General features: G+C 37.9%; 1 pseudogene; it reads right to left on the bottom strand.

The window, feature by feature from the left end:
* LOC118891340 overlaps positions 1-27,352 on the bottom strand; it is a 138,963-nt pseudogene that overhangs the window by 101,733 nt on the left and 9,878 nt on the right.

The raw sequence follows: 27,352 nt of genomic DNA, 5'->3' as shown, positions 1-27,352 counted from the left end.
ATTGCACAGGGCAAACAAAGAGTAACTGAAAAAAAAATTCATGATCCTCGGAAAGCACTACAGATGTACCACATACCTTATTGAGGTTGTAGTAGATTGTCAAAGGGTAAATGGTAGTAGTTATTTGTCAGGTTCCCAGTGAGAGAAAAAACAAAGGAAGTTTCACAGATCAAGAGCAATAATATTGTCTATATTGAGATTAGAAATGTCCTGGTAAGGAGCATGGATTTGCATTTCTGCCTTACTACCTCAGATCCCCAAGCTCAAGTGCAGTGTCATGAAGCTGTAATTGGCAAGAGTAAACTCCACAGGATAAAGGGGGTTAAATGTACCTGCCATGGATACCTGGGTAAGCAGTGCACACTCTCGCTTCTTATTAGATGTGTCTTGCCAGAATCAAAGTCCCTGGATTAATATTTCATCATATCAGGGCCAGAAGTGTTTTGCATCCTCCAGGCATGCCTAGTAGCATACCTTAGGCATCTGGGCTGGCCTCAGAGTCTTTTCAATGGGTTTCAAGGCATTCACACGTGTAAGACAAGCAGACAGTTTTACACAGTGTTTGAAATAAAGGATCTTGTAAACACTCCTCTTGCCTCAACGTATTTACCCAAATCGAAGAACCTGTCCTTCACTTTTGGTTTAAATGTTGCTATCACCAGGTCCTGCTCTACCCTCCATCTCTTTTCCTGTAAAGAGGGCAACACACCAAGATGAATACTAACACACTAAAAACTATTTTTAATCAGAATTATTAAGACTATTATCTTCCAAAGATAAAAGAATGAGCAAGGTGGGTGGAAAGGATGATAGAAGAGAAAGGACTGGGAAGAAAAGGTGAAGTACACTTAGTCCTCCTTGTCTGCAGATGTGCCTCGGTTCTCGCTTTTCTCTCTCTAAAGGCAGGCAAATGAGATTTTGTGTGGGCGAATGTGTGTGTGTGTGCGCGTGCGCGCATAAGAGAGCGAAGGAGAGTGAGAGGATATTGCGTGAGTGTCCGAGTCTTTTTCAGAGGAACAGGCTTTGCGAGTTTCCGTTTTCTCCAGAAGCACAGTGATTTTTGCAGCCCTGGCACGGTTCTGAGTGAGGAGGCACCAGAGACGCAGCAGCTGTGCTACGGCTGCCCTGTTGCAGCTGTTGAATGGCTGTACTCCCCCACCAGTGCTACTTGTGGGGTCCTTCCTACGTGAGTTCTGGTAAACTTACCCCAGAAGAAGCATTCTAGGAAAATACAGTATAACTCTAATGATTCATCAGTTACTAATCAATCGATTGAATACACATAAATGTATGTATGTGAGTGTTTTGTCTGTGTATTTTCAAGCTGTTTTATAACATTCGAATGTGGAACAATGGTATGTACAATGGACTTCCTTAAGACTTTAGTAATCAGTAATAGCAATAAAAGGCAAAAAAGGAGGAACAAGAATAACAACTAAAATTCATTCCAGGGCTCACATTTTACCAGGCACTGTTAAGGGTATTAGCCCATTTAACCCTCCCAATCTTGCAAGCAAGGTTTTACTATTTTCCCATTTTATGGATGATGAAACTGAGGTAAGATTTAACAGTAAAGTACCTCTATGAAAGCACATATTTAATATTCTTAGAAATAGTTCATTCTTTGAAATAGCAAAAAATATTTTTGCCTTTAAAATATATTTACAAATTTCAACTCAATAGGAAATAAGCGCAAAAACTGTGCTGAGCTCTCTATGTTTTAATAAGCTTAGAAAGTGTCTACTCTTGAGGAGTAAATTGCAACCCAGTAGTGCCCAAGCTTGTGTTCAGAATGGATTTTAAGAAGGTAGATGTCTCCATGCAGAAGATAAGCTCAGTTTTACTAGCCCAAGACGACTCCTGGACTATGTGAAAATGCAAGTGGCTAGGATTTTTATGAATATACTTACGTCTTCTTTAATTGCTTGTCCTGAGCCATATATAGAACTGAAATGATTTCCCTCAGATTCTTTGTGTGTGATGGTATCTGAGTTCATCATCTTTATCGTTAGGCATTTCTGCCAGTTTGTTTGACTTCTCAAGGAAGCATTGTCTTGACAGCATCCCGGGTCATCCTCCATAGTGGAGCTCGTTAGAACAGTGCAGACACAAAGAGCACACCGAAGAAAAAAGGCAAGGCTGTAATGGGAATAACAGTGGTTTGGATAATCCAATTTACCTTCTTCTGGGAAAAAAAGAAATTCAACCTCATGGATAGAGTATCTTTCCCCAGAGTAATTCCTGGATGTTAGACAAGTTTATTCACTAAAAAAAGATGACTGTGAGTACAGAAATGCCATTTAAGACGTACAATGGAGGCCAAGGAAAAGAAACCATCTAGTTTATTTTCAGGACCATTATTAATTCCTACGGAATCTGTAAAGCAACACTTTTCTAACAATGTAATTTAAAGGCTATCACATGATATTACATCTTGGACTGAGAGGGTAGTAACTGCTTGCGTTATTTTTTTGCTTTTTATTCAGTGTTCTGCACAATAATTTTCCTGAAGTTAAATGCTGTGTTATATAATATTTTATTTTTTACTGTTAAAATCTTCATTTACAAAGAGTTTTTAATAGAATTATAATGGTAAGAAATCAATGTTAATATAATCGAAGGACTGATTATGAAAAGGGAATATTCACTGTGTGAATTTGCCTAGATGTTTATAAGAAAATTCAGTGACATGGATTTCATCATGAATTCAACTCACTTTGAGGAACATTTCCTAAATGCTTACTCCATGACAATATGAGCTAAGTATTATTTAAAAAAAAACAAAGACTCACCATTTTCTCTGAGCTCTGGGTATTTATGGAATGTTAGACAGATAATGTGGGCTTTAATTTTCCTATCTGTGAAATAAGAAAATTAAACTAAAATTAGAAAGAAATAGTGGAGGCATTTCTCTGAATTTTGTATGCTTGTGCTCCTATTTCTACAATTCAGCTTCCCTTCTACTCCAAACCTCATTAATAAGCAAGAATTCTAATGAAACATTAGAAATCATCTAATGGAAATGTATGTGCACAGCTTGCATCACACTATTACAACTTGATGACTTTAGAAGTTGTTTGGTTGCCAAAATGTGGTTTGCATGGAGGTCACACAGACTTAAAACTTATTATTAGTTACATTTATCCACACTACTAACAGAGTAGTGTCCACGCTACTGCGTTGCTTTGGAAAATAGCCCAAAACCCACCAGCTTCATATTTTTGGACTTTCAGCCTGGAGAGGATTTTACTTGTTCTCCAACTTAGATGTGTGCTAAGGCCAAATAAACTGTTTGAACAACTTTAAGGAGCCCAAACTAATAAATTAATAGGCTGTGCCTAAAAATATGAGATATTTTTGTTTTATTTAATCATTGGGATTAAGCAGTTCTAGTTGTCCAGAAGTACTAGGTATTGGATCATCTCAGTGAAGAGCTTGAACAAAAAAGACACTGTAAAACTTGGTCATTGCTAAAAATGGAAAGTCTGAAGATTGGAAATTTGACCTAATATTGGCCTCAAATGGAAGCAAATTCAAACCAGAGCATAGGGATGGAAGACGTCCATGATGTCATTACCATTCCAAGGCTATTGTGAAACGAGGAAAATCACCTTCTGATCTCAGCTCGATGCCTGAGGATGCAAAGTCCAAGGGGAGGCCTAGGTTCTTTCTTTATCATTGCTTTTGTATGTATCCCTAAACTTATTCTGAACACGTTTTTCCAAAAATACACAAATATGTGCTTCAGTGTACAAACAGGTGATAAAGGGAAAGAAAAGGGCATGTGGAGGAGTTAGAGGGACCAATGTTTGAAGCCTATTCCCACTTACTTGCTGTGTGACACATATTTAATCTTTCTGACTTCATTTCCAAATGTATGAAAGGGAGACTTTCACATGGGCAGCATCTGACTCAAAGTAAAGCTGTCAGAAATCATTGCCTCCTTCTCTCCTTTCTATTCTGCCACCTGCTTCTACACTGCTACATGGTCTGGTCCCATTCCCAGAACCATCTTCTCCACGGCATTGGCGCTAGTGAGACTTGCTGTGTTTCGTTACTTGATTAATATCTTACAGCCGTAAATAATGCATCCACCTACTTGGAGATTGCTGCATTCCAGGCTGCTGACTTATCTTGAGAGTCACAGACAGCCCAGCCTCTCTGGGGTCAATAATGGTGGGGATGAGCTCTGAGATCCTGGGATAAAGCAGGTGGGGTGGAGGGTGGGGGTGGAGATAAGTCTACGTGAAGCAGAGCTAGTGATGTTGGTCAACCAGAAATTAGAGAGCAAAGGAAGAAGCAGATGAAGTTTGCAACCAGAGTGAGAAGAAACAAGCAGAAAGCAGGAGATCAACGTGAGTATGTTCTCTCTCTTTGTGTGGATGATATGATGAGAGGCTAACTGTACATTACCTGAAATTCCTTAATGAGATCAGATAAAAAGGGGCTATGGATTACTACCTCCATCTAGAGATTAAACAGGAGGTTCATACTGGCAGAAGCCCTGTGCACAGAAGTGGACTATCTTGTGATAGTCCTGGGTGAGGAAGCACGTCTTGAGGAACGCTGCTGCATCAGTGTACTTGTATCAGGGTAGGACCTGCCTGTTCTCCCAGGAGTAGATACTGTTTTGGGTATCATGAATTCATGGGTAACTTTATATATGACATTCATGAGACCAAATCTGCTAGGGATTGGCTTCATTTGGCTTCAGAAGTGCAGGGAGCGGAGGGGAGTATAAAAGAAACATGGGTCTTGGCTTTCTGTAGTTCCTTCACAGTTACAAGGTAGTGATTTTCTGCAAATTGTTTACAAAATATATTTAGAAAATGAAAATGAGATCTAGCAATTTTGGATTCCAGGGTTCATTCTAACATGACCTGACCCAGATGGTGAATTGGCGAGAATTGCTAGAGTAAAGTTGATGCAGGAGAGTGGGACTTAGTTGTGAGTGGTCTCAGTTGCAGATTATGGCTAATTTTAGAACCCAGTGGTCTTTACTAAGGAAGGAAGTGCAAATTCCACAATTATAAACAACAACAGAAACTCTGTTTTTAGGTTCTTAACTTCAGGAGTTTCTGTTTAGTTTAGTAAAAGAATGCTTATATTCCATTGATACTGAGGGTCCCCGATAACTCAGTTATATAATGAAGTCCCAAATGATGATGAAACAGTATACTATCCACATTGGCTTTAGTGACAATATTGTTGAAAAATATAAAACAAAACCATAAGGCACGTGATCCCTTGAAATAATGGCACTGTGTCTCATCAGCAATATAATTTCCCAAATCATAAGGGATGGGAGGGAAGAAGTTTTGGTGTGGGACAGCGGCTACTGTATGAAGGGAAGATTAATTGAAACAAATTATTTAAGTCTTCAAAGAGTATAGAGTATTTATAGTTCAGATTTACCCATAGTTCAGAGCACAGAGAAAATCCTATCTTTTCCATGATGCTTTCTTGGACTTCTTCCTAGTCTTCCATTATATTAAAAAAAAAATCTCAGTTATAGCATTTTGCATAATCTAGTTTGTGATCCTACTTAATGCTTTATGATAATCTTTTCTTCTTTAGAGCAGTGCTATCCAATGGAAATATAATGTGAGTCACATTTGTCACTTAAATTTTTTAGTAGCCATATTTAAAAGGTAAAAAGAAGTGGAGTTTTTTTTTGCTTTACTTCAATGAACACTTTATTTGAAGTTTATTATATTGTATTATGTGTTATTATATTATAAACTTTTTATATACATATAGAAACATTTACAGTCTTAAGTGTGCAGCTTGAGGAATCACCACTAAGTGAATCCATTTATGTAACCACCACCCAAATCAAGAAATAGAACATCTTGGAAGCCTCGCTTATGTCCCCTCCTAATCATGACCCTCTCTCTTCTCCTAAGAGGTAACTCTGTCCTAACTTCTAACACCACAGATTATTTTTACCTATTTTTGAACTTCATATAAATGGAATCATATAGTACATATTCTTTCATATATACATTCTTTCACAAAACACTGTGTTTGTGAGATCTATCTATCCTGCTGTTGATTTTCAGTGTTGTATACTTATGCCATTGTGTGAATAGACCACAATTTATTTATCCATTTTAGACCATTTTGAATAGTGCTGCTAGAATCATTCTTCTGCATTTCTCCTGGAGCATGTATGTGGGCATTTCTTTGGGTATTTATCGAGGAGCTGAATGAATACATACTTCAGCATTCTTTTTTTTTTTTTTTTTTTAAAGAATTTATTTATTTATGACTGTGTTGAGTCTTCGTTTCTGTGCGAGGGCTTTCTCCAGCTGCGGCAAGTGGGGACCACTCTTCATCGCGGTGCGCGGGCCTCTCACCATCGCGGCCTCTCTTGTTGCGGAGCACAGGCTCCAGACGCGCAGGCTCAGCAATTGTGGCTCACGGGCCCAGTTGCTCCGCGGCACGTGGGATCTTCCCAGACCAGGGCTCGAACCCGTGTCCCCCGCATTGGCAGGCAGATTCTCAACCACTGCGCCACCAGGGAAGCCCCATACTTCAGCATTCTTAATTTCAGTTATCATATTTTTTTATTCTAGAATTTCCATTTGATTTTTTTTACAGTTTCAATTCCTCCGCTGAAATTTTCTTTCTTGTTATCTGATTTCTCAAATATATTAATAAAGTTATTTGAAAGACCATGGATCATAATTCCAATACCTGACTCCCCATGGTTGGCGATATTAATTTTAATAATATTTTTATCTTATCCAAAATCTTATCATTTCAGAATATAATCAATATAAAATTATTTTATATTGATATTTTTTATTCTTTTTTCATACTAATTTGATAAAACCCAGTGTGCCTTTTATAATTATAGCATGTCTCAGTTTGGACTAACCACATTTCAAGTATCAATAGCCACGTGTGGGTAGTGGCTACTGCATTGGACAGCACAACTCTAGAAAGGAGCTCCTGTCTGACTTCTTTATTCTTTTCAGAATCTCCTGTAACGCCGTGAGTGACGTGGCACATAGGAGACACTCAGTATAAAAATACATTGAATTAAACTCATCTTAGTTATTCGTAATGTGAAGTCAGTGAGAATCTATCAGGAGATTTAACCAGGTAGAAAGGGTGTTTGCCTCAAGTAGGAGCACTGATCTGGGCTAAAATCCTCCAGTCAAGTGAAACTTCATGAAGCATATGAAGACAGAAGGTTGCTAGTAAAAGACAGAAAAGCCCGGGAGCTGGTGCTGGGAACTTGGATGACAGCCCAATGCATTTGCCTTGATGCCAGCGCTGAGTGTGAGCTGTAAGCCATCCCTTCCTGGACTCTGGATTGAGTATCTGGGTCCTGGAGCATCTCCCTCTCACTGCATATCTGTTCATGCACCCTGGGCTAACCTTCCCTTTCCGTTTCCTTTGAAGTAGCACTGATTCTTGCACCCTGGCTGAGGAAAGGACACTAAATAGTATCCTTTATCCCTTAAGCCCTAAGTGATAACCAGAAAAGTCCAACAGAAAAGTGACTGGTGTTAAGCTGCTTCTTTCAAAGAGGAGTTCTCCAAGCCTCTTCTGAAGCTAATGTGATAGTATATCTTTACTTGAGCTGAGGTCTTAGGCTAAGGTGTCAAAAAGCCAGGGTGTGCTGCTGTGTTGATCATGAGCTGTAATTCCACTGACAGTTTCTCCAATTTATAGATCCTTGTCTCTGACCCAAGAGACTTGTTTGAATTCCCTGATGGAAAGCTGACAGTTTGCCAACAATTCATTATTTTGGAGGCCAGTTAAGGCTTCATAGGAGCACATGCATTTAAATACATTTAAAAAAAAATCTCCAGTATTCCTCAGATCTTAGTTTCTTTAATACTTCTTTTGTTTACTTGCTTTACTGGTTGCCATAGCGCTTACAATATACATTTACTACTAATCCAAGCCCACTTACAAATAACACTATACCACTTTACCAGCAGTGTGAGTACCTTATAACAAAATAGTTCTACTTCCTCCCTATTTCTCCCCTGTCCCTTATAGTACTGTCATCATTCATTTCGCTTGTATATAAACATATATATATTTATATAAGCATATACAACCAAATACATTGTTGCTATAATTATTCTGAACAAACTTTTACCTGTTAGATCGATGAAGAATAAGAAAAATGAGTTTTTATTTTATTTTTAATTATCACTAATTCTTCTTCAGTGTTCTTCCTTCCTTTATGCAGATCCAAGTTTCTGACCTATATTATCTTCTTTCTCTCTAAAAAAAAACTTATTTTAACATTTCTTGCAAGGCACATCTACTGGCAACAAATTTCCTCAATTTTTGTTTGCCTGATAAAATCTTTATTTCTCTTTAACTTTTAAAGGATAATTTCATAGGGTACAAATTCTAGGGTGGTGGGGTTTTTCTCTCAACACTTTAAATATTTCACTCCAGTCTCTTCTTACTTGCATGCTTTCTGAGGAGAAGTTGGATGTAATTCTTACCTTAGTTCCTCTATAGGTAAAGAGTTTTTTCCTCTGGCTTCTTTCATCTTTGATTTTCTACAGTTTGAATATGACATGCCTAGGTGTAGTTTTGGGTTTGTTTTGGGTTTGTTTGGGGAATTTTTGGCATTTATCCTGCTTAGTATTCTCTGAGCTTCCTAGATCTGTGATTTGATGACTAACATTAATTGGGGAAATTCTCAGTCTCTGAGAATTTGACAGTTCTGAGGTTCCTAGATCTGTGATTTGATGACTAACGTTAATTTGGGGAAATTCTCAGTCATTATTGTTTCAAAAATCTCTTCTATTCCTTTCTTCCCTTCTTTGGAACCAAGCAGAACCCTGCAGGGCCCTCCCTAAATACAAAGGACCCTCTATGTCCCCTGCCCCTTGTTTGTAGAAAGCTGAAGTCTCCCAGGCCTCCCAGAGTCTCAAAAGCGTAGGCTCAAGTAGTTAATGATTAGGACCTTAGAGTCACAGAATCAGTGTCTGATGAAATAATGAGATTAACAGTATTGCACATAATAATCTATATCTTTGTGGGTGTTAGAACAGCTTGCTCTGACCATATATGTAAGCAGGAAACTAAAATTGTCAGCAAAGAGATGCTAGAGACCCATGTCGACATCTTCCACTCTGAAAATACGGTGCCCTATGTCTGCACAAAGAAGTTACAGAAGATGGACCTAGCCCCTAATCCCATAAAAATGGAATGATGTCTGACAAGTGGGGACTTGGAAGCAGCTCTTTTGCCCTTTTCCTGTTTGTCTATGTCTGTTCCCTGTAAACCTTAATTATAAAAATGAGATCACTAGGTAACATTTAACCTAACTCCTGACTTGTGCTCTACTGAATGTACACAATGCCTTGCCTAACCTGTTGACTCCTTTCCTGGATTAAAAGGAGTATGAATGAAATCAAGTAGTTAAAGAATAACTGACTCTCTACCCCAGCTTCCCCTTAGCAAATTTGCAGGCAGACCATGCAGGCAAGAGAGCATCCAAAGGAAGATCCGGAGAAGTCAGCAGTCTGCACACAATGGAAGAATGATGAAGAATCTGACCTCCTACCTTAATGATTAACTGAGATTGTTTCTCCTTTTTCCCTTTAAAAGTTGTCACGGCTGAGCAGAATCTTTGGAGTTGGTTTCCAGACATGAGTCCAACTTCTCCCCAGATTGCTGGCTTTTCTGAATAAAGCACCTTTCATTTCTGCCAACACTTACCCCTCGATTATTGGCTTTTGAGCATTGAGCATCCGAACATGTGTTTGGTAACATCTTCTCCTGTGTATTCACATTACTTATGTGTTACTCCTTCTGCAGTTTTCTTACAGTCCTAGGATATTCCCTTCTGTGTTGTTTGTTTGTTTGTCTCTTTGCTTTTCAGCTTTCAAGGATTCTATGGATAGGTCTCCTAGCTCAGATATTCTTTCCTCAGCCATGTCCAGTTTACTAATAAGCCTATCAAAGGCATTCGTTATTTCTGTTTTAATGTTTTTGATCATTAGCATTTCTTTTTGGTTGTTTCTTAGAACTTCTGTCTCTCTGCTTACATTACCCACCTGTTCTTTGTGTGTTGTCTACCCACTAGAGTCCTTAGCATATTAATCAGAGTTGTTTTAAATTCCCAGTCTAATAATTCCAACATCCCTGCCATGTCTGGTTCTGATGCTTTCTCTGTGTCTTCAAATTGTGTTACTTGCCTTTCGGTATGTTTTATAATTTTTTTCTTAATAGTCGGACATGATGTACTAGGCAAAAAGGAACTGCTATAAATAGGCCTTAGTAATGTGGAGGTGAGGTGTGGGGGGATAGGAGACACTCTACGGTCCTGTGTTAAGTCTCAGTCTTTTACTGAGCCTGTGTCTCCGGACCATGAACTTCACAAGTTTCTCAGTTTTTTTCTCCCCCCTTAGGTAGGACAGGATGGCTAGAGTGGGCTGGAGTTGGGTGTTTCCCTTCCCTGGTTAGTTAGGCTGTGATAAAACCCCAGCAGGTTAGGCTCTGGTTAACTAGTTTTCCCTGAGGGCAACCCTTGTTAAGAAGAACAGAATATCCAGGCATATTTCAAAATGGTTCTGTCCCTCTCCCCCAGCAGGAATGCCTGGGAGATTTTTCTCCTATGTTTACTATGGGAATCTGGTTATATTCCTGGAGGTAAATCTCACAGTATTGACTATGACTGGCTACCCCGATGCCTTTTAACTCTCAGACTTGTCCGCACTGAGCCTCCAGCGATTTGTAAATTACAGTGCAGATTTCCTACCCCAGCACTGGAATCTGCTCTGGTGAGCTGAGACACCCTGTATTTGCCTGTCTCTCTCTCCAATCTTGGGAGCAGCTGTTTGCCCTGGGGGTTCAGGAAGAGTTAATTTTCCAGTCTGTTTAGCTTTTTACTTATTAGGGTGGAGTGGTGACTTCCAAGCTCCTTACATGCAGAACAGGACACTTAGTTTCTTTTAAGACACTGTAATATTTTATGATATGATATTGATATGATATTCTACCTGTGGTAAGAATGAATAAATAATATATAGATCTTAATAGTCTCATCAGTAACTTTCTGAATTTCATCTCAATTTGCTTTCTGTTTACTTCATTAGAGACTAGACTTTATTTTTCTTTTTAACTGTTTGAATCCCTGTGCTATCTGTTGCTAATTTTGTCTCTCCGATTTGCACATTGTAAAATACATCCTCATTGAATTATATCTTCATGGAAATTTCAGTTTTGTGACTAATAATTTTAGCTTCTATTAGCTGTTTTGTATTTCTTTATTTACATTTTAAATGCCTTAGTATCATAGAATTGTAGTCTGTCAGAATCCTGGAAATTTTCTGGTACAATTTCTTAATTTTATATCCAAGACATTAAGACACATATAATTATGCTTTTTGTGCAAGTTCATGCAGCACACATTCATAATCCAAACTAGAACTGACTCGCCATTTTGCTCTGAATAAAAGCTAACCTCATGCAAGACATACAGGACTGGTGCCTGGCATCTCTGATTTCACACAGAATACTTTCCCGGGTGCTGGGCCACTCCTCCTGCTGTTCCCCAGACACCAGGCACACGGGCTGCTGGGGGCCTCTGCCCGGATGCCCCCTCCTCAGAGACCTTTCTTCCCCCGCTTATCTGCACAGGCAATGCTACAGCTCCTTCCAGCCTTTGCTCATTGTCACCTTCTCTGCACAGGCAATGCTACAGCTCCTTCAAGCCTTTGCTCATTGTCACCTTCTCTGCACAGGCAATGCTACAGCTCCTTCAAGCCTTTGCTCATTGTCACCTTCTCTGCACAGGCAATGCTACAGCTCCTTCAAGCCTTTGTTCATTGTCACCTTCTCTGCACAGGCAATGCTACAGCTCCTTCAAGCCTTTGCTCATTGTCACCTTCTCTGCACAGGCAATGCTACAGCTCCTTCAAGCCTTTGCTCATTGTCACCTTCTCTGTAAGACTAACTCTCACCACCCAGGTTTAAATTTCACCTTCCCACAAAAATGCACACCACATCTCCCTTACTAGGCTCCAATTTGTCTTTTTCTTTTTACCACATTTGAACATACCGTATCTGATACTGAACTCAGGTTCAGCTGCTCGCCACTCAAAAGCCAATAATCAAGGGGCAAGTGTCAGTAGAAAGGAAAGTGCTTTATTCAGAAAAACCAGCAATCTGGGGAGAAGTTGGACTCATGTCTGGACACCAACTCCGAAGATTCTGCTCAGCCGTGACAATTTTTAAAGGGAAAAGGGGAAAACAATCTCAGTTAATCATTAAGGCAGAATCTCAGATTCTTTGTCATTTTTCCGTTGCGTGCAGACTGCTGAAGTCCCCTGATCTTCCTTTGGATGCTCTCTTGCCCGCGTGGTCCGCCTGCAAATTTGTTAAGGGGAGGCTGGGGGTAGAGAGTCAGCCATTCTTTAACTACTTAATTCTTTATTCTTATTCCTTCTAATCCAGGGAAGGAATCAACAGGTTAGGCAAGGCATTGTGTACATTCAGTAGAGCAGAAATCAGGAGTTAGTTTAAATGTTGCCTAGTGATCTCATCTTTGTGATTAAGGTCTGAGGAAACAGAAATGAACAAATAGAAAAGGGGCAAAAGATCCACTTACATATCTTCTCTTCTTTACAGTATGGCTCCCTTACTTAGCATGTGTGTCCCACAAGGGCACAGGCTTTTGTCTACATCTGTTCACTTATGCAGCCCAAGACCTAAAACAGAGCCAGGTACCCGATAATAACTTTGTTAGCATTTGTTGAATGGATGAATGACTGAATTCCAGTTGATTGATTATTTAATTTTTATGGCAACTTCATTTATTAAGCTTATATCTTATAAGAGCATTTAATTTAATAGCATCTAACAGCTATTTTAAAATGACATTAGCAAGCAGGAACAATGGAGCTGGAAAAAATAATGAAAATTAATGTGGTCAACATAAATGTAGGTTAAAGTATTCAAATTAGTTATTTACCTTAGTGAGAACAACCTGGGGGATTAGGGAACAGTAGGTCGATGTGTAAATTCAGTTCAGGAAAGTAGTTCTCAAAATGTGATCTTATCTGTCAAAACATTGCTTGTATTAATACTAAGAAGTCATTTTCTTTTTTCACTCTTATTCTCCCCCAAGTGTACAGTGAAGTTTTCTTGAGACTACATGACGTGTAATATCACAACAGATTGAATGCAGACAGATTTGGGAATCCAGCTGTCTTCTGTGGAAGAAGACATAAAAGCAAGTTTCAAAAATGTAAAATAGTGCTTTTTTTCGCACTCTATATTTCTTTTATTTTATCAATATAGTTAATTTTCATTACAATATTATTTATAGTGACATGTAGTGGTATCATTATTTCAAAATTAATTAATATATAGGGTTTTTTTTAAGTCCTCAGTTTTAATTTCTAAAACGGTAACTATTAAGGGATACAACCCATATAAACAAAAGCTCTTTGAGGCCCCCCAATAATTTTTTAAAAGTGTAAAATTTTCTTAAGACCGAACTTTGAGGAACACTGATCTCTACAACAATATTGAGCTGCTTTTACAGAGTTTAATGACTGTATCACTGAGGTATTCTGGCCAGTTTGGAGCATTGGTCAGATTAAATATGGACAGGCATGAATTTCAAGACCCTTACTTCAAGAGTGAGGTAGTCAGACAGCCAATAAATCAGAAAAACACAGTGTAGTGGCTAAAAGTTGGGACTCTGAAGCCAGACTACCTGGGTTTGAATCTTAACTTCTACTAACTTCCTGGTTGTGTGGGTCTGTGCATTTTTCTTATCTATAAAAAAAATCGTAGACATGTCATACAGTTGTGAAAATTAAATGATTTAATATATGAGAAGCACTTAAAACAGTGCCTAGCACATATAAACACTCTATAAATTTTAATTATTGTTGTTGTTACTGTTATTAGTTTCTGCAGGCATAATTTGCACTTCCTGAAAAAAAGCAGTAACAGGAAAGAGTCTTATGGGGCTACATCATAGTAAGAAGGGCCAGTAGACGACTAATAAACACACAAATAATAACAAATATTATTGGAAGTAATGATAAGGGCTGTGAATAAGATAACAGTATTGGGATGCAGAATTACCAGGAGGCAGATGTCTCCTTTTATCTGGAATGATCAGGGAAGGCTTTTAAAAATTTAACATTTGAATAGAGACTGGAATTATGAGCAAGGAGGAAACCACATGAAGATCATTAAGAGAATAATTATACAAGGAGAGGTGAGCATCAGAGGCCCTAGAATGGGAATGGCACTGACGTGTTCAAGAGGAAACTTTTAAAGTCATTGTTGCTAAAACAATAAATTCTGGGAAAAATGGAAGAGATGAGGTTAGTACCATGGTACAAATTAAATTTTTTCCTGCATTCTATGGAAAACTGTTACAGGTTATTGAATGTGGAGTGACTAGAAGGGAAGTCTGTAGGGTGGAGGAAGACTTTACAGGTGAACGGGTAGGTGAACAAAGGCAAGGAGGCTGGTTAAGAGGCTGTGACTTAAAGATGACGGTGGCTTGGTCTGAAGTTGTAATAGTAGGGATGGTGAAGTGGTCATATTTTATCATATATTTTGAAAGTAGAACCAGTAGGATATATTGGGTTGGCCAAAAGATTTGTTTGGTTTTTTCCATAAGATGGCTCTAGTAGCACTTAGTTGTCTTTAACTTCATTGGAAACAATTCTGTTAGATTGTATGTAATAGCTGTCATATCAGTGTGCATTTAAAAAAAGACGTATCAAAATTGGTGAATTTTTGTGTAGCCCTTTTAATATTGAAGATGGAAGAAAAGAACAACATTTTCGGCATATTATGCTTTATTATTTCAAGAAAGGTAAAAACGCAACTGAAACGCAAAAAAAGATTTGTGCAGTATATGGAGAAGGTGCTGTGACTGATCAAACGTGTCAAAAGTGGTTTGCGAAGTTTCACGCTGGAGATTTCTCTCTGGATGATGCACCACGGTCAGGTAGACCAGTTGAAGTTGATAGCGATCAAATTGAGACATTAATTGAGAACAATCAACGTTATACCATTCAGGAGATAGCCGGCATACTCAACATATCCAAATCAAGCGTGGAAAATCATTTGCACCAGCTTGGTTATGTTCATCGCTTTGATGTTTGTGTTCCTCATAAGTTAAGCGAAAAAAACCTTCTTGACCGTATTTACACATGCGATTCTCCACTTAAATGTAATGAAAACGTTCCATTTTTATTATATTTATTTTTTGAAAACATTCAATTTTAAAAACAAATTGTGATGGGCGATGAAAAGTGGATACTGTACAACAGTGTGGAACGGAAGAGATCGTGGGGCAAGCGAAATAAACCACCACCAACCACACCAAAGGCCGGTCTTCATCCAAAGAAGGTGAAATTGTGTATACAGAGGGATTGGAAGGGAGTCCTCTCTTATGAGCTCCTTCTGGAAAACCAAACAATTAATTCCAACAAGTACTGCTCCCAATAAGACCAACTGAAAGCAGCACTCAACGAAAAGCATCCAGAATTAGTCAATAGAAAACACGTAATCTTCCATCAGGATAACATAAGACTGCATGTTTGATGACCAGGCAAAGACTGTTACAGCTTGTCTGGGAAGTTCTGATTTACCGCCGTATTCACCAGACATCGCACCTTTGGATTTCCATTTATTTAGGTCTTTACAAAATTCTCTTAATGGAAAAAATTTCAATTCCCTGGAAGACTGTAAAAGTCACCTGACACAGTTCTTTGCTCAAAAAGATAAAAAGTTTTGGGAAGATGGAATTATGAAGTTGCCTGAAAAATGGCAGAAAGTAGTGGAACAAAAGGGTGAATACATTATTCAGTAAAGTTCTTGGTGAAAATGAAAGATGTGTCTTTTATTTTTACTTAAAAACCGAAGGCACTTTTTGGCCAACCCAATAATAAAAGGATTAAATATAAGTGTAGAGGAAAGAGAGAAATCAGGAATGATTTCTAGCTTTTGGACTTAAATACTGAATGAATAATAGTATTGTTTATTGAGATGGGGAGTTTGGGAATAAAATAAATTTTAATAGAAAATCAGTAGTTTTGTTTGGCCTATGTTGATTCTGTGACATCAAAAAAGAATTTCAAGTAAGCAAGTGTACAAATGAATTTGAGATGCATGAGAGAAGCCCACGCTACACTTCACATTGGAGAGTCATTGGTGTATGGTTGGTATTTAATTCAATGGGACTGGTTGAGATTACTTAGAAAGAAGTATAACATATAAAGAATGGTAAGGACAGGGTTCTGGGCAAGCCAGTATTTAAACCAGAGGACAATTATCCAGCATATGATTTGAGAGGAGCAACCAATAAATTATAAAGGAAACAAGGAGGGTATGGTATCTGGGACTCCAGCAGATCGAAGTGGCACTTTCAAAGGAATGTCTATAATTAATACTACCAAAAGCAACTGAGATGAGGACAAAGAAGAGACCATTGGCTTTGTCAAATATTAATGATTTTGTTAAAGTTTCTTTGAGTAGAATGGTGAGGACAAAGGCCCAACTGTAGTGATTAGAAGGTGCTTAAGTGAAAACAGAAACTTCATACAATTCTTTTGCAAAATTTGGGGCTGTAAATCGGGAGATCGCAGGAGCTAGACACGAGGTCTAAGAAGACTTTCTTAAATATGAGAGTGAGGAAAGAACAGGTTATAATGAGTAGTGAAAAGAATCGACAAATTTGAAGTCTCAGTGAAAATGCTGGAATGGTTATAGTACAATAAATGCTCTGAAATAAAAAGTGAGAGTCCAAGACTGTCTTCATATTTGAAATCAAGATTTCAGAAGCAATGCAGTCATTGGTCATGACCAGATCTGGATCCTTGTGAGATCCTTGGCATCATGAGAGATGAGGTGGAGAAAAAGTTCACTGAGGATAAGGAGTTTAAGGACCTGAGGGGCCAGAGTTTTAGATGAGTCATATATCTGGATGTCTGAGATCACCAAGCTTCCGGGAAGGGGAAGACAGGGGCTGAGAGATGGTAGAACACACTGACGAGGAGAGCAAATGGTAAAGTCTGGCAACAAACACTTCAAAGGAGCTTCTGTTTTTGAAAGGCCGGAAGACTCTGGAAGTGACAAATAGAAGCAGGGATCCTATCAACTCCACAAGCACATCTTGAAGCATGGGGAAGAAAAGAAAAAGCTTTTATTTTCTAGGACTTGAAGGGAAGGAGTGTCCTCAGGGGACAACTAAGTTTCCATTGGAATAATAAACAGAAGTGAATGCTTAGAGGAACAGAATTTGCTTTTAACAGACCAAGAGATCTAAGTGGAAGATTTGGGGAGGAAGGTCTGGGAGTTTGGGTAGAACACATGATTTACACAAGGAATTGGGAACATGAATCTACATGATGACAATTCATCTGAGAGTCTTGTTTTTCTGACAATGACTGAGGAGTGGAGAGATGCGAGGAATGATGGGTTTCATCCTGGAAGTCTTTGAGTCTAAAATGATTGAGAACTCAGGGAACCTGGAGAGAAGTGGATCCAGAGCACATGGCAATTGAGTGTCTCGGGGGGGTGGGGGGGGTGCTGTCTAACCAGCAGGAAGTCTGGAAGTCAGGGGGCTTCCCTGGACATGCAAGCTGAAAATGTCGAGGCTGCTGGTCTAGCTGCCAGACAGGTTTTCAGTACCTGAAGGATGAGAAACTCAGGGCAACTGGTCTGGAACAGAGACCATTACTGAGACATTTGGGGTCTGAGAGATGTACAGTAATGTCAATGTCTCATCTGGGGAACTTCAGAAAGGCAGTGGTTTTCCAAATATTTGGGTATAAAAATAAAATCTGGGGATATAATTATGATCCTTGTTCTATAGACAGTGAGGCTGCTGTTAAACCACGTCAACAAATTCTACTTCAATATTCTGGGTAAGTTCTCGACCAACAAATCTAAATCTTAGAATCTCAGATAGTTATGTGCTTAGATCGTTAATATCATTGCTGCTACTATGACACTATTTGTAGTTTGAAGGAAATGTCTTTTCCTCTGTTTCTCTCAGGAACATTCTGGTGAGAAGTATCCTTTCCTTTCCTTTCTCAATTTTAAGATGTCAGTGGAACAGTACTAGTTCCTCTATGTAGAGGACCTGAGACCCCCCAGGAGGGAAGTGAGAGGCAGATGACACAAATTCCCAACTGGTAAAGACCAGCAACCATGGGTCAGGTTGAAGGGAAAGACTGAGCTCTTCTGTCACTTGAAAGGTTCTAAGAACGTGCATCTGAGTAGACACTGCAAATAGGAATCTGGGGTTTTCTGAGCAAAAAGAGTAAGTGGGGCTTCCCTGGTGGCGCAGTGGTTGAGAATCTGCCTGCCAATGCAGGGGACACGGGTTCGAGCCCTGGTCTGGGAAGATCCCACATGCCCCGGAGCAACTGGGCCCGTTACTGAGCCTGCGCGTCTGGAGCCTGTGCTCCGCAACAGGAGAGGCCGCGATAGTGAGAGGCCTGCGCACCGCGATGAAGAGTGGCCCCCGCTCGCCGCAACTGGAGAGAGCCCTCGCACAGAAACGAAGACCCAACGCAGCCAAAAATAAATAAAAATAAATTAATTAAAAAAACAAAACAAAACAAAACACAGAGGCCCCCCCATCACTGCTCATGAAACCATTGTTTAAAAAAAAAAAAAAAAGAGCAAGTGGAGGATTCACACCCATTTTTTCTAAGTCGAGGTTTGGAGACAGGGAAGCAAGAAGCCCTGATCCAGACTGCAGACTGATCAGTAGTCACCACTGAATGTGGGTCGTGGTGGCAACAACGAATCAAGATTCGAGGCTGAGGACCAGGTTGGTTTTGGAGGTCCCACTGTTTTCGTAGGCTTCTCAGTTTAAGCTCTCGCCGCTGTACTTTCCTCAACTAGGAGTTTTAGTAGTCTTTCCGTTACCCCAGGGGACTTGCTTGGCAAAGCTAACAAATCAAGCTGCTTTTACAAATCAACAACAAGGCCTGCTAGGTTTCTGCCTCTGCCCAGGGCTGCCAGGTTCCTAACAAGCACCAGGAGATGGAAGGAGGCAGATGGCAGGAAGCACACTTGGCCCTTGCGCTAGAGAAAGAAGGATTGCGAGGCCACTGCTTGGTATACAACACTTTCCTCCCTTCATTCTTTTAGGAGGAAAATAAACCGAGTAGCCCTGAGGGGAATTGAAACATACCTTAACAAAACACAGTTGGCGCATGAAGAAATATATTTAAACTGCATTTTCTGTTGGGAAGCAAGTACTGGAGAAATATCCTTTTTACTCTTTTCTATCCTCTGCTTCCAAATGAAGGAAATAAGAAAATGTCAGGAAGAATACAGAGCTGATCTCTACAGACTGGGCTGGGTTAGATTCCAGTGTGTTCAGTGAGCAGCTTAATCAATAGTCCCAAAGACTCCTTGACTACTTTGTGTATCTCACATTGTATCATTTTCCATCTCAAGGCCAAGTTCTAAGAAGTCAGTCTATGTCTGCCTAATTGACTGTGCTCAGGAACCTCTGACACTGAGAATGACTGCTAGTCTAGTCCAATGAAAATGAAGAATTATATTGCTCACAGGCATTAAAAAAAGAATTAAAATATACTTTAAAAACCTAAAACTAAATTTTAGGTAATATTTTCTGATGATCTTGGTAGTTTGAAGTGAATCAGTTACCAGGCATAGAACTAAGTATTATTTTACATACCAGTTTTTTGGATTGCAGGCATTTGGATAGGATTTACATTTTTTACTAATATTTTTATGGACCTAGGGGATCATGTAAGAGTTTTAAACAGCGTTAAGGACTACTATCATGCAAATATTTTAAAACTAGATTTTTTTCAAGGTCCAAGTAGCAGAAGGAAGTGAAGATTAAGGAAAAGGAAAAGGGTGTTTCAGTAGGAGTCAATTGGATAGTAAGAATGGACTGAAAAGTAAAGTGCAGAATTTGAAATGATATTTAGAATCCCTAGCTTATTCCAACACTTGCATAATGATCCAATATAATCATTGTAATAACCTATGCTTAGTATTAAAGATATAATCATCACATAGGATTATAAAGATCTTTCAATTTGAACAACATGAGATGAGTATTCAAACCTCTTCAAATCTCATATAAATTATCATGAGACCTATATAGCTCTGATTGCCTAACCTGTCTGCCCAGCAGAATCACCTGGCAAATTAAAAAGTATTCCTGAACATCCCCACGACCTTCATTTTGGGCACCTAGGAACCTCATTAATTCAATGTTCCCCAGAAGATTCTGCTAATCGCTCACATTTGAGAAACATTCCAGCATAGAATTCCGATCTTCCTCTTGCTTCTGACTGGGAGCCTATTTGCAAGTCAGGACTGGCTTTGTAGCACGTGACCTGTGCAGTTACGTGGACTCAGTCCTAGGAGGGCCTCACACGCAGTTCAACGCGGGGGGCCGGTGGGGAGTCGCCATCTTGAAATTCTTAATAGTTTTTGAACAAAAGGCAGAGCGTTTCCATTTTGCATTGGGTGCACACACTGTGTAGCCCGTCTTGCCCCTTGTGTTTTTCTCATCAGCAGAATCACTCTTGAAAGAAGCAACCAAAGGGTCCTAGGAAAGGATGAGTCCAGGAGACTCTGAAAGCTCTACTAACCCAGATTGTGTTACTAATGCACTCACACTTTAGTATAACAATTCTCCCACACTGGCGGGATACAGGGTGTCTCACCTCAAGGAAGGAAGGTGGCTCCTGCCCCAGCTGAGAGTTCTGATTGTGTTTGGCTCTCTGCAGTCTCCACTGCCCTGTGTCACCATCTTGTTCCGCCTCCCAGAGGACACTCCTAAGATCCCTGTGGTCAGTCTTCCTTCTCTGGAGAGTTCCTCACAGCAGGACACGTATTCCTGTCAGTTGCTCCTGCCTCCCTTCTTGAGAAGAGTGATAAATTCTTTGTCAGTATGTGTTTTGCAAATATGTTTGCCAGTTCATATCTTAATTTTTCATTTTTGTAAATGTGTGTCTTATAGAAACGAAATTTTTATTTTAATAAACTTTATCATTTCATTGATTTCCTTTTTGTTAGGTCCATTATAAGAAGTCTTTTGCTAACCAGTGCCACATAGATTTTATGCTATATATTCCACTAGAAATGTAATAACTTGGACTCTTACATTTAGGTCAACCAACAATTTTGATTTATTTTTTGTGCATAGTGTGGGTTAAGAGTCAATGTTCATTTTATCCACACAGATATACAATAATTCTAGCAACATTTCTTGAAAAATATATCTTTTCCAAATTGAATTATCTTGGCACTTTCTAAAAAATCAATTGTTCACTTAATGATGAGTCTATTTCTGGATTGTCTATACTGTTTACACTATTCTGTTGATCTATATGCCTATCTTTATGTCTGTTTTTACCATCTTGATTACTGAAGCTTTATAGTAAGTTTTGAAATCATATAAGGTAAATCCTCTAATCATGTTCTTCTATTTCAAAACTGCTTTGGCTGTTATATATATATATTTTTTTTTTCCATGTAAGTTTTAACATTATCTTGTCAATTTCTTCCAAAATCCTGTTAAGATTTGATTGGGTGGGACTACCCTGGTGGCATAGTGGTTAGGAATCCGCCTTCCAATGCAGGGGACATGGGTTTGATCCCTGGTCTGGGAAGATCCCACATGCCGTGGAGCAACTAAGCCTGTGTGCCACAATTACTGAGCCTGCGCTCTAGAGCCCACAAGCCACAACTACTAGATCCTACATGCATGCCGCAACTAAGAGTTCGCATGCCACAACTAAGGAGCTGGCAAGCCGCAACTAAGGAGCCTGTGAGCCACAACTAAGGAGACTGCCTGCTACAACTAAGACCCCAGAGCAACCAAAATAAATAAATTAAAAAAGAAAAGAATTAAATGCTCTCATTATTTTTTTAAAAAAAAGATTTGATTGGGTAATATTAGCCTCAAAAAGTAAGCTGACATATGTTCCCTTATTCTCTCTTTTTGAATAGTTTGTGTAAGAATGATAGTATTTATTCCTATAATATTTCTGGACTTCAACAATTTTTTTTTGAAAAGTTATTTGGTTTTTTTTTTAATTGGAGTATAGTTGATTTACAATGTTATGTTAGTTTCAGGTGTACATCAAAGTTATTCAGTTATACATAGATTTTTTTTTTCAGATTCTTTTCCCTTATAGGTATTAAAAAATATTGAGTATAGTTCCCTATGCTATACAGTAGGTCTTTGTTGGTTATCTATTTTATATATACTAGTGTGTATATGTTATGTCCCAAACTCCTAATTTATCTCCACCCACTTTCCCCTTTAGTAACCATAAGTTGCTTTTTTGTTTTTTGGTTTTGGCCACACAGTGCGGCACTCGGGATCTTAGTTCCCCAACCAGGGATTGAACCCATGCCCCCTGCAGTGGAAACAAGGAGTCTTAACCACTGGACCACCAGGGAAGTCCCCATAAGTTTGTTTTGTATATCTGTGGGTCTATTTCTGTTTTGTATATAACTTCATTTGTATCTTTTTTTTTTTTTTAGATTCCACATATAATGATATATGATATTTGTCTTTTTCTGTCTGGCTTACTTCACTTAATATGATCATCTCTAGGTCCAACCATGTTGCTGAAAATGGCATTATTTCATTCTTTTTTATGGCTGAGTAATATTCCATTGTATAAATATACCACATTTTCTTTATCCGTTCATCTGTCGATGGACATTTAGGTTGCTTCCATGTCTTGGCTATTGTAAATAGTGCTGCTATGAACATAGGTGTGCATGTATCTTTTTGAATTATGGTTTTCTCTGAATATATGCCCACGAGTGGAATTGCTCGATCATATGGTAACTTTATTTTTAGTTTTTTAAGGACTATTTTCCATAATGGCTGCACCAATTTTCATTCCCACCAACAGTGTAGGAGGATTTCTTTTTCTCCACACCCTTTCCAGCATTTCTTATTTGTAGACTTTTTGATGATGGCCATTCTGACTGGTGTGAAGTGGTACCTCACTGTAGTTTTGATTTGCATTTCTCTAATAATTAGCGATGTTGAGCATCTTTTCATGTGCCTTTTGGCCATCTGTATGTCTTCTTTTTGATTATAAATTAAATGTTTTAAATCACTAGAAGACTATTCAAGTTCATTTTTTTGTTTCTGTTTGAGTCAGTTTTATTATATAGTCTTTTTCAAGTGATTGTCCATTCAATGTAGGCAGTCAAAATTATTGGCAAGAGTTTTTTTTTTATAATATTTTCACATTTTTGTATATCTGCAGGATCTGTATTGACGTTTCCTATGTCATTTCTGATCTTGACAATATGTGCCTTCTCTATTTTTTACTTAACCAGTTAAGCTAGAAGCTTATCAATTTTATTGATTCTATCAAAGGACCAGCTTTGGTTTCACTGATTTTTCTCTTTTGTTTTTTCCTTTTTTAAATTTCATTGATTTTTACTATTATAAAATATTATATGTATTATTTCCTTCTATCTACTTAATTGGGTTTAATTGTTATTTTAGTCTAATTTTATAAAATCAATCCAGATCATTGACTTGAAATCATTATTTTTTTCTAATATATGCACTGCATTTAAATAATAGGTTTTACCCTAAGCACTGTTTTGACTGTGTCCTAAAATTTTTGCTGTAATGCCATTCAATTCAAAATATTCTCTAACTTCCTTTTTGATTTTTTTCTTTGACCCATGGAATATTTATAAGTGTGTTGTTGAATTTTCAAATATTTGGGGTTTCCTCATTATCTTATTTTGGTAAATTTTTAATGCAATTGCATTTTGGTTAGAGGTTATACCTGAATGATTTCAATCTTTTTATTTATTTATTTATTTATTTAAAAAAATTTTTTGGCTGCACCTCACAGCATGTGGGATCTTAGTTCCCCGACCAGGGATCAAACCCATGCCCCCTGCAGTGGAAGTGTGGAGTCTTAACCAATGACACCAGGGAAGTCCCTCAATCTTTTTAAATCAATGGAGTTTTTATGACCCTGCATATGATCTAGTCCGATAAATATTTTATGTGCCCTTAAAAGGTATGTGTAATCTGCATGTGTCATGTTTAATATTGTGCAGGTATCATGTTTTATAAACATAAATTGTCAGTGTTGTTGATTAGATGGTTCAGATCCTCTGTATCTTTCTTATTTTTTCCCCTAATTTGACCACAGATTTCTGAGAGGAGGGGTTTATTCTCTTTAGTGCATTGAATGGTGGCCCCCAAAAGAGATGTTAACTCAGAAGCTTAGAATGTAACCTTATTTGAAATAAAGGTCTTTGTAAATATAATTAAGGTAAGGCTTTTGAGATAAGATTATCCTAGATTAGAATGGGACCTAAAACCAATGATAGACGTCTTTGTAAGAGACAGAAAAGGAGAACACATACACAGAGGGCAGAGGCCATGTGAAGATGGAGGCAAAGACTGGAATTATGCTTCCACAAGCCAAGGAATGCCAGGGACCACCAGAAGCCAGGAAAGGCAAGCAAATATTTCTCCCCTAGAGCCTTCAGAGAAATCATGGTTCAGCTGAAACCATGACTTCAGACGTCTAAACTCCAGAACTGTAAGAAAATAAATTTAGGTTGTTTTAAGCTACAAAATTTGTGGTGATTTGTTCTAGAAGCCCTAAGAAACTAATACACTCTCCATCTATGATTGTGGAATTTTCTATTTGTGTTCAATTCTGTCAATTTTTGCTATTTGTATTTTGCAACTCTTTTAATGATTGCATAGATACTTAATGATTGTTATGTCTTCTTGTTTAATTAACCACTTTTTATTAGGAAATGTTTTGTTTTGTCTCTATTAATACTTTTCATATTAAAAATGTAATTTTTTTCTGATTTCTATATAGCTACTCCTACACACATAAGCTTACTATTGGCATGGTAAATATTTCCCATGCATTTACAGTCAACTATTTGTGTCTTGTAATTTAAAGTTTGCTGTCTTATGGACAACATATACTTGGGTCTTGTTTTACTTAAATATTTTTAAAATTTGTGGTAATTTATTGAAAAATTTAGTCCTTAACATTTAATGTAGTCATTCATAGCATTAGGTTTAGGTGTATAATTTCAATATCTGTTTCTTCTATGTCTCTTCTATTTTTATTTCCCCCCATCATGTGTTTTAAGGAATATTTGAATAGCTTTTAGAATTTAATTTAAATTTACTGTCGATTTTCAGCTATACTGCTTTTCAATCTTTAAAAATGTGGTTGGATCATAATATACATCTATAAGTTTTCACACTCCACTTACAGTAAATATTGTACCAAGTCATTAAAAATATAGAAAGCTTGCCCCAATATTTAGATCTGTACCCCCCATCCTTTACGTTATAATTACTTTATGTATTACACCTATATATTATATAAACCTCACAAGGCTATGTTGTTGTGTTTGTTTTAAGCTCTTCTACGAAAGTGCTAGGAGGGATAAAAAATAAAAATATACTGATTGTTTTCTACTTAACCAGATATTTACCATTTCTAATGTTCTTCCTTGTCTTCTGATGATCCAAGATTCTATCTGGTGTGATTTACCTTCAATTTGAGTAATGATTTCTTATAGTGAAGAACTGTTGGCAATGAATTCTCTTGGTTTTCTTTTATCTAAAATTGTCTACTTATGATTTTTTTTGTTGAAGGATATTTTCAATGCATGTAGACTCTTAAATTTTCAGTTTTTATTTTAAAGTATTGTTCCACTTTTATCTGTTCTGACTGGTTTTTAACAAGAAGTCAGCTGTTAGTGAGAGCATTGTTCTCCTGTATATAAAATTTCCCTTTTCTCTTTCTGTTTTTGAGATATTCTCTTTATTTTGACTTTCAGCAATGTGACAACAATGTGTCTCAACCTGGATTTCTTTGTGTTTATTCTGCTTGGTCTTCATTGAGACATATCTATAAATTTTTGTCTTTCATCAAATTTGGGGTAATAGTAGACATTGTTCCTTTAAATATTTTCTGTTCCATTTTCTCTCTGTGCTGCTTCTGAAGTTCTAACTACATGTATATTGAGCTGTGTAGTATTATCTAAAAAGTTCCTGAGGCTCTGTTCATATTTTTTCAGTCACCTTTTCTTCTGTTCTTCACATCTACTGATCAGTATTCAGGTTCACTTACTCCTTCCTCTGAATCTCTGATTGCTGATTATAATTGCAACCAGTGAATTTTTTAGTTCAGATATTGTGTCTTTTCAGTTGTAGAATTTCTGTTTTGTTCTTTTTTATTGTTTCTGTTTCTCTGCTCGGGTATTGTACCTTTTTATTCACTTCAAGCATATGTTACCTTACTTCATTTAGGGTAGTTAAAATGGCTTATTTAAAGTGCTTTTCTGCTAATTCCAGTTTCTTACTCATTGCAGTGTTGGAATAGGTGGATTTTCTTTTCTGTTGAAAATGTGTTCTATTTTCTTGGTTCTTTGCATGTCAGTAATTTTCTTTCTTTCTATCTTTCCTATTTTTTTTTTTTTTTTTTTTTGCCACGCCACATGGCTTGTGGGATCTTATTTCCCTGACCATGCATTGAACCCGTGCCCACGGCAGTGAAAGCACCGAGTCCTAACCACTGGACCACCAGGGAATTCCCCCAAGTAATTTTTAATTGTGTCCTACACACTATTAATGTTTAATTGTAGAGAATCTAAATTGTTTGTTTTGGGGTTTTTTGATAAATGTTTTATTTTTTGTTTCAACAGACAATTAACTTTGCAGGATTTGAATAGCAAACTCTATTTCTTAGGCAGCAGTTCTAGTGTCAATTCAAATCTTTTATGTTTAGTTGAAATACTTTAGTCTTTTCTGCAAATATGTGACTCAGGAGACAACCATAAATATGGGTAGACCAATTATGGGATGCTTTCTACGGATCTTTTTCTTCCATTATTTCCTCACTCTCTTAAGCCATCATGGTTTACCAGGCTATATTTTTTTTCTGAGGCTCCTTCTGATGCGTTCAGAAGAATGCATATTTCCCATTGTGTCTTACCACTCAAGTGCACTTAGCTCCAGGTGAAAAGCCACAGCTAGGAGCTTATTTCATCCCTGTCTCTTCCTCCCTTCCATCAGAGTCTATCTAGTTCTGATCATTCTTCACTGTCTTCAGATTTTTTTTTTTTATTATGTCTGCATTTTACGGTTGTTTTCTTTAGGGAAGGGGTTTTGTTAGGGCTTTAGACCATCATCGCCAAAAGCAGAAGTCCACATATAATTTATCTTGGATTGAACCCTTTCTACAGGTTAAGCAATATGTACTTTATATATAGCAGCACATTTAACACAGACCACATTTCTGTAGTACAGGTAGATTAATCCCATTTTCTAGATGAGGAAACTGAGTCT

This window comes from Balaenoptera musculus, chromosome 2 (assembly GCF_009873245.2).
Source record: "Balaenoptera musculus isolate JJ_BM4_2016_0621 chromosome 2, mBalMus1.pri.v3, whole genome shotgun sequence".
NCBI lineage: Eukaryota > Metazoa > Chordata > Mammalia > Artiodactyla > Balaenopteridae > Balaenoptera > Balaenoptera musculus.
The sequence above is the reverse complement of the archived record's forward strand: the minus strand, read 5'-3'. Positions and strand labels throughout refer to the sequence as shown.